Raw genomic sequence first — 5,734 nt, 5'->3', positions numbered from 1 at the left:
CTTCTCATTCTTTCCTCTCCCCTTTCTTCACCTCCTCCTCTTCCTTCTCCTCCTTCAGTTTTGCTTACGCATCTCTCATTCGCCCATGTGCTATCTAGCTTATAAGAAATCTATTGCTATTATTTCCTCTATTCTATTCCTGTAGATTTATTTCTTTAAAAATTACTTTACTGTTGCTTTATTGAATAGTGGGAAAAGAATAAAAATATTTGTTTATTTATCATGTTTATCTAGACAAACACTCTTCTGTATTTTCATTGTTATCGATCAATTAATAATAATTAATAACAAATAAATAATAATTAACAATAGTAATTATATAAAACTAAATTATGTTATTTAAAAAATATACCAAAGATAGCTTTTCCTATGTTGTACCTATTTTAGTTTTATGTACAAGTATTCTAAATATTTGTTGAGTGTTATAATGAAACAAGAAAAGTTTCCTTTAAATCACATTTGATCCCTTGGAAATGGATATTTATATTTTATAAACAATCTTATTATTATTACTATTAATTATTATTGTTATTATATTTTTAATGATAGTCAGTATATGATATTGTATTAGTTTTAGGTGTATAATATAATGATTAGACATTTATATAACTTACAAAATGATCACACTGATAAATATAGTATCCATCTCACACTGTGCAGTTATTATAATATTAGTGACTATATATCTTAGGCTATACTTTATATCTCCATGACTATTTTGTAACTGCCAACTGTACTTCTTAATTCCTTCCCCCTTTTGATTTATCCCCTAGCCCCTCTCCCATCTGGAAACCATCAAAATGCTTTCTATATCTATGAATTTTTGTTTTGTTTGTTTATTTTGTTGTTTAGATTTCCTATATCAGTAAAATCATATGGCATTTTCTTTCTCTGCCTGACTTACTACACTCAGTACAATGCCTTCGATAGGTCCATCCATGTTGTAGATTTTATTCTCTTTTATAGCTAATATTCCATCAAATATGTACCACTTCTTTATCCATTCATCTTTTGATGGATACACAGTTAGCATCTATGTCTTGACTATTGTAAATAATGCTTCAATGAACATACGAATTCACATGTCTCTTTGAAGAAGCAGTGTTTCAGGTTTCTTCTAATAAATATGTAGAAGTGGGGTTCCTGGGTCCCATTTTGTCTCTTGTTATAGCCTCTGTTTTAAAGTCTATTTTGTTTGGATTAAGTATCATTACCTATTCCAGCCTTTTTTTGTTTGTTTCCATTTTCAGGTAACATCTTTTCTCACCCCTTTGCTATGTTTTCTTTCTATCTGAAGTGAGTCTCTTGTAAGCAGCCTATGTAATGTCTTATTTTCTTTCTTTCTTTCTTTTTTATTACCTTTTAAAAAATTTTATATTAATTTCAGGTAAACAGTGCAATGGGTAGACATTTATGTAATTTATAAGCGATACCTCCAGTTACTCTATCACACATCTTGCACTATACACAGCCATTACAGTAATAATGACCATATTTCTTATGCTGTACTCTATAACCTCATGACTGTTTTGTAGCTACTAATTTGTACTTCTTAATTCTTTTACCTTTTTCAAAAATATGGAACACTTCATGAATTTGCATGTTATCCTTGTGCAAGGGACATGCTAATCTCTGTATCATTCCAATTTTAATATATGTGCTGCCGAAGCAAGCACAAATCTGATTTTTTCAGCCACATTATCTTCTGATTGGAGTAATAAATTCATTTACATGTAAAGTGATTGTTAATAGGTGTGTAGTTATGGCCATTTTTTTTTCCCTATTTTTCATCTCTTTTTCCCTTATTCTTCTAAAGAAATCCCTCTAACATTTCTTATAATACTGATTTGGTTGTGATGAACTCCTTTAACTTTTTCTTGCCTGAGAAGCTCTTTTGAGTCTAAATAACTTTGTTGGGTATAGTAATCTTGCTTGTTGGTCTTGGGTTTTCATCACTTTGAATATTTCCTACCAATCCTTTCTGGCCTGCAAAGGTTCTGTTGAGAAATCAGCTGACAGTCTTATGGGAGCTCCTTTGTAGGTAACTAATTGGTTTTCTCTTGCTGCTTTTAATATTCCCTCTTTGTCTTTAACTTTTGGCATTTTAATTATGGTGTATCTTGGTGTGAGTTTCTTTGAGTTCATCTTGTTTGAGACTCTCCATGCTTTGTGGGCTTGAATGTTTATTTCCTTTACCAGGTTGAGAAAGTTTTGGGTCATTATTTCTTGAAATAGGTTTTCAATTCCTTGTTCTTTCTCTTCCCCTGGTATCTCTATGATGAGAATGTTAGTATGCTTGATGTTGTCCTCAGTTTTTGGATTATTTTTTTTTCTCATTGCTATTCTGATTGTTTTCTACTGCCTTATCTTCTAAATCACTGATTCAATCCTCTGCTTTATTTAATCTTTTTTTGATTCCCTCTAATTTGGTTTTCATTTCAGTTATTATATTCTTTAATCTGTTTTTTTTTCTGTCTCCACTTTTATATTATTTATACTCTTGTTAAAGTTCCCACTTAGTTCATCTATTCTTCCCCTAAGTTTATTGAGCATCCTTACAAGAAGTGTTTCAAATTTTGCATCTGGTAGATTGCTTGTCTCCATTTTGTTTAGTTCTTTTTCTGAAACTTTCTTCTGTTCTTCTATTTAGGACATGTTTCTTTGTCTCCTCATTTTGGCTGCCACACTGTGTTTGTTTTTATGTATTAGATAGGGCTATATATCCTGGTCTTAGTAGAATAGCTTTAAGTGGTAAGCATCCTATAGGGCCCAGTGGCACAGTGTTCCTGATTGCCTGAGCTAGGTGCTCCAGGTGTATTCCTTGTATGGGTTGTGTGTGCCCTCCTGTTATAGTTGAGCCCTAGTTGATATTTGGATGTCAGTGGGAAGAACTGACCCATGGACTGATTGGTCATGAAGAGTGGCTGGTGGAGGTGCTGTTGTGCAGGGGCTGTACAGTGTACAGTGGAGGTGCTGTTGTGCAGGGGCTGACCCTATAAAGCAGGATTTGCTTTATGAGGGCTCTGGTGCCTACCTAATATGCCCTTTGGGTATGTTGTGCTTAGATATAACCTTGAGTGGTGCTCCATCGCAGTGGAAGCTGACCACTGGGCATGAAGGTCAAGGCCTCCTAGAAGGGGCTCCACCACAAGCCAAGTTCAGCAGTAGCCTATGCCTTGCCTGAGATCACCTGGTGTGAGCCACCAAGCAGTCTGCAGATGGCCACTAGCCGTGCCATTCTTGGAGGTGCCTCAAAAGGCCAAGTTGAAAACTGAGGCTGGCTATAGCTGGTGCTGGGCTTGGGCTGCTCGCCAAGAGGTATGGGGCTTACTGAGGTCAGATGCTGTTTGTTTAGATTTTGTGAACCATTGAGAGATTTTAGGAAAGTTCACAGCATGAGCTAGGTCAGGCAATTTTTATGGAAAAGGCACTGGAAGAAGCTTGGGTAGGCCCATAGCTTGGGTGAGGCAGTGTCTCAGGGAATCACTTGGGTGGGGTGAACAGTGTCAGCCAGGTTGATTGAGACTCAGATATGGCAGTCACCTGCATCTGCATGTTGGGAGTGGGGAGAACTCCACAAATGAACAATGGATACCAGAACTTCTGTGTGTGAGAAAGCTGCCTCTTCAGGCCTTGACCTGAAATCAAAATATTTTTTTTCATATGTCTCTGATTTCTTTCAAGCTGCTGCCTCAGCACTGGAGCTAAGAGATAGTAAGTACACACACAGGCCCCTTAAAAGGAATGTTTGTGACTCTTGTGGCTTTCTGTCTAATGCAGCCTCAATACCACTGGTTTTCACAGGCAGAAGTTGTGGGACTTCTCTTCCTGGCATTGGAACTCTGTGCTAGGAATCCCAGTGTGGACCTGGGAACCTGCAGTATTCTGAGAGGTCTCTGTAGCTGAGCTATTCCTCCCAATTCTCAACTGCCACATACGGGTGTGGGACCAGCCAGTTCCATGTCTCCACCTCTTCTATCTCATTCTTTAGGTGCCCTCCTCTGTGTGTTCCCAGTCATAGGGCTTTTGTTTAGCTAGTCTTCAGGCAACTCTTAATCATGGCTGTTTTGTAGTTCAGTTGTAATTTTGATGTGGTTGTGAGAAGAGGCAAGTATAGCATTTACCTACTCCACCATCTTGACCAGAGCAAGCTGAATATTTTGTTTTCAATAATATACGTAGTTTTCTATTCTCTGCATATAAATAATACAAAGACTATAAATCTTTGGCTTACCCATTTAAAGACATTTACTAAGTACCTTCTCTACTTTATGTCCAATGCTAGGTTCTAGGGAATACAAAAATGAATTAATATAGTTTCCTTTCCTTAAGGGACTCTAAATTGAAGAGAGAATTCTGGATATAATCTCTGTATTGAAATACTTATGCTCTAAAGGAAGTTTATTAATATATCTAGGGTCACAATGTTTATTAGCCTAGGGTTCTGTCTTGGGATCCAGAGTTTTATCTATTACAGATACATTGTTTAATCTATTACATACCTATGTGCCCCTGAAATCCTGCTGGTGGGTTGGTAATGTGGTAGTGTTCATGTTAGCCATTTTAAGACTGCTTTGGTTCATGATGCTGCATAACTTAGGGACTAATGGTACACATGAAGAAGACAATCTGGCTAGATTCAAATCCTGTATAATTGTAAGCAAATTTCTTAAGCTCCCTACTTCCTCGATTTGTTTCTGTGTCAAATGGGTATCATAATAGCATTTATCTCATAGAGTTATTGTATAGATTAAAAGAATTGATATATTTAAAAGAGGTAGAAAAATGCTTAGCAATAGGAAATACTATTCAAATGTTAGCTATTTTTAAGGACTGATTTGTATCTCTCCAGAATTCACATATTGAATCTCTAACCCCAAAGTGAGGGTATTTAGTGATAGTGACTTTAGGGAGGAAATTAAGGCTAAATAAGATCATAAAAGTAAGGTCCTAATCTGATAGGCCTGAGGTCCTTATAAGGAAAGGAAGAGACACCAAATACCATGGCACTTTCACAGAGAAAAGATCACATGAGGTATGACAAGAAGGTTGCTGTCTATAAACCAAGAAGAAAGGCCTCAATAGAAACCAACTCTGATGCTACCTTGACCTTAGACTTCTGGCTTCTAGAACTATGAAAAAGTAAATATCTGTCTTTAAACCTTCCAGTTTGTGATATTTTGTTATGGCAGTCCATACAGATTAATACAGCTATCATTATTTACCTAATGACTTGCAATGTATGTTTTGCTTAATACCAATTTCATTTATCCCATCTGTGATAATAGTCTTTTTGTAACTCTGGTGTTATCCTCATCCTCTTTAATGATAGGCCTTTACTTAGGGCTTTGGCTAGAATTTGGGAATACAAAAAGTTATTGAATGTAGTCTTAGTTCTTGATTGTAGTATACAAAATGTCGGTCAACTAATAATTTTAGGCATGGTTTTCCTATGTCAAAAAATGTTCAAGGAGGAAATGGAACCTGAACAAATGTCCTAACAATGGTAGAAATACGGAAGAAAAGGCACTCAAGATAGTGGAAAGTGAGTGAGAAAAAATACAAGAGTTAGGCATGCAGCATGACTGTTTTACCTACATAGTCTTGAGCAAGTCACTTATCTTTGCTCAGCTTCAGTTTTTCATTTGTAAAAAAGGGTGTTAGTAATAGTGTCTGATGAGTTGTCTACATTTAAGTTTTAAACAGTCATAGAAAATTATTTTAGACAGGATTT

At 36.0% G+C, this 5,734-nt stretch overlaps 1 non-coding gene across 1 annotated transcript; it reads right to left on the bottom strand.

Moving 5' to 3' along the window:
• Window positions 1–1,572: 1,572 nt before the first annotated feature.
• On the bottom strand, window positions 1,573–1,676 carry LOC118602306. Its single transcript, XR_004950656.1, has one exon. It is a non-coding gene; the product is annotated as a U6 spliceosomal RNA (small nuclear RNA).
• Between the last annotated feature and the right edge of the window lie 4,058 nt (window positions 1,677–5,734).

Source organism: Rousettus aegyptiacus, unplaced genomic scaffold (assembly GCF_014176215.1).
Source record: "Rousettus aegyptiacus isolate mRouAeg1 unplaced genomic scaffold, mRouAeg1.p scaffold_m13_p_4, whole genome shotgun sequence".
NCBI classification, from domain to species: domain Eukaryota; kingdom Metazoa; phylum Chordata; class Mammalia; order Chiroptera; family Pteropodidae; genus Rousettus; species Rousettus aegyptiacus.
This window is presented reverse-complemented; position numbering and strand designations above follow the sequence as displayed.